The sequence below is a fragment of the Megalopta genalis genome, chromosome 1 (genome assembly GCF_051020955.1).
Source record: "Megalopta genalis isolate 19385.01 chromosome 1, iyMegGena1_principal, whole genome shotgun sequence".
In the NCBI taxonomy this organism is placed as follows: domain Eukaryota; kingdom Metazoa; phylum Arthropoda; class Insecta; order Hymenoptera; family Halictidae; genus Megalopta; species Megalopta genalis.
The window spans coordinates 3,772,671-3,775,790 of NC_135013.1; positions in this window are offsets into that span (position 1 = coordinate 3,772,671).

Below are 3,120 nucleotides of genomic sequence, written 5' to 3' on the forward strand. Positions count from 1 at the left end.
TCGTCGCAACAACGGATCGACGTACACGTCGCACGTGCATATACCTTACAGAATCATCATGGAAGAAAAAGGAATACATATATGTATATACATATATATATTTTTCACGTTTACATGCGCCGTATTCGTTCAGGATAGAAAGTGTATAAATGTTAACGAAGTAAGGTTATGTTAACACGTTATCAAAAAGTGTGTGTACAATGTGTAATGGGAATCGTTTCGATATAGAATTTTCTTCCATGTTGTGTAGTTCATTTGTAGAATAAAACGCAGAAGTACAAAGCGATTAAACTTAATTAACACTAAACCAACCGACCTGTAACGATGATTAGCGTGCATTGACACGTAAGAGTGAAAAGATAGAATTCACTTGGATTTTGTAAAGTTTTAATCATGAGACTTGTTTCAATAATATAATTTATTCAATCATTTTCCACGAACAAGTCTCCAAAGAGTTTGTAGTATCGTAAAATAAAAAAATCGGTCATTTTGACCGTGATAGGTTTAGTGTTAAACGCATTCAAGTTACCCTCTGTTTCTTTTGCATATATTCGAACGCGTCGGCGGAGCATTGTTTACGGTAACCGAACATTAATTAACGATCGTGAATTATTCTGCAAAATAGGAATCGAAGAAGGTGATAAACACTGCGTAATAGTTGTTCGGTGTAAAAGTTCGCCGTGCGTCGACGAGAACCATCGTGTAACAGTTTCGAACGGTCGTTTCCGTTTTAAAGCCCTGTGGAATAGAAAACAAAGGAGGTGGTCGTTATTAACAAGGATTTATTACTTCGTATCGCTACCAAAATTGCAACTGTATACCGTAATAATCGTGTGTAACCGTTCGGGCGACGAAGCTTCGAATCGAATCCCCAATCGATTTAGCCCCGTCGAAGAACAACGAACGTTGTTGCGAGAAACGGGGAACGTGTTCTAGTAGACATGCGGTTTCGCTCCGAGCCTATCGAAATAAACACCGTGCCAACTTTTACCGGACGCGTTTGCCTTCGGTAGCGCGCTGCGGTTTCTATGTGTCCTGCGAGAAACGCCGGGGGTGTCCGTTTTTTAAACGGCCTCCGGCGTTAGATAATACAGGGTGTCCCAAAAATGTCTCGCAATCCGGAAATGGTGGATTCCTTAAGTTATTCGAAGTAACTTTTTCCTTAGCGAAAATGCAAACCGCGGCTTCGTTTACGAGTTATTAATGAAAAACGCCGACCAATAAGAAGCGGGCTCTGCTGACGCGAGGCGGTCGAGCCAACGAGCGCGCGAAACCCAGCTCCGCTCATTGGCTCGGCCGTCTCGCGCAGGTAGATCTCGCCTCTGATTGATCACCGATTTTCGTTGATAACTCGTAAACGAAGCCGCGGTTTGCATTTTCGTTAAGGAGAAAGTTGCTTCAAATGATCTCAGGAACCCTCTATTTTTCGGATTGCGAGACATTTTTGAGACCCCCTGTAGAAATCGAAACGTCAAACGAGACCGAAGAGCTTTTCGTCGTACACCTTCGACCGTCCAATTGTTATAAATTATAAACGATCCGCTTTGCATCATTTCAAGGTTATGTCAATACCGTGGCTCGATCGGAATCTTTCGTCTTATTAAATCGGTGAGCTTTTCATTCTTACCGACCCGACTCGCGAGTTTCAGCGACAGACGCGATAATTCCAAGGAATCGGTCGACCAGATTTGATCTCGCCTGCCGTTCTTGCAACGAAGAGACTTTTTCACGAATACAGGTAGTTTCAAAATTATGATACATCCTGGATTCCTCAGGTTATTTCAAGTAACTTTTTCCTTAGCGCAAATGCAATCCGCCGTTTCGTTCGCGAGTTATTAACGAAAAACGGTGACCAATGAGAGGCCAGCTCGCCTAGCGCCAAGCGACCAATCAGCGAAACCGCGCTTCGACCGCTCGTTGGCCCGGCCGTCCTCGCGTCAGCCGAGCTCGCCTCTCATTGGCCAGTGTTTTTCGTTGATAACTCATAAACGAAGCCGCGGATTGCATTTTCGCTGAGGGAAAAGTTACTTCAAATACTCTCAGGAATCCCTTGTTTCTCGGAAGTACCATCATTTTGGGACACCCAGCACATATGTAAGAACCACTGCGCGCGTTCCTACGAACAAACGTTCTCTCGACGCGCTAACAGGATCCTTTCGTGGATTTTACGTACGATCAACTCGACCCAGTTCGCTGCTGCGAAAAGACAAATATGGTGGCCGTCGTTACGAGCATATCGAAGTGTACATAGTTTCGTTCGTCGTCGTCGCGCGCGCCATCTTATTACTACCCCGTGCGACGTGGTCGGCTCTATACGAAACTTCCGAACAGACAGAACAAAGTCCAAGTGCGCGGGCGGTAGGGGAAACGGTTTGTTTACGTCGGAATCGCAACAATGACACACCTAGTTATCCGCACGCGGAGAGATGATATTAATTTGTACCTGTATGAGAAAATAATCGGAAAGGCACGATACTCGAGGCGATCTCAATCAAAGGCACGTACAATCGATAGACTAGATGGTTGCAGCGGACAGAGTGTCTCTTCAGCGATGGAGCAAGCACACTGCGGTTTTGTCTCGCAATTTTTATTCAACATACACCGTGTGGCATAATCGAGCGGCATTAACGCGTGTACAGCGTGGATCAAATCCCAAGCACGTAAGCAATCATAGAAATGTTGTCCTTGATCGTGAACGAAGATTGGGACGAGTTTCGTTGAAGAAAAGAAATAAAGGAATATCGTGAACACTTTTTGATCGTAACTGTGCCAAAATGAGGTTCCCGGCTTCGTAGAATAAATAATACTACGTTGAACAAAAACATCGAACGCCGTTCCAAGTTCTCGTAACTGGACCGCGGATCTTTATGCATAATAACAAATTGTCTGCGTTGACTGCAAGCTACATTTATTTCTCTTTTAAATAAGCTGAACGAGCTCGACGTTAATACAACGGTATCTCTTTAATTTGTTTAAATGTTCTCACCGTTTCGAATCGCGTCTATTAATTTCTGCCGTAAACGCGTGAAATCCGCTCGTAACAAAAACATTTGTTCAATTATAGAAGACGGCGTAGTAGCTGGCAATAACGCGATATTTCATCAGATGCATAACCAAATA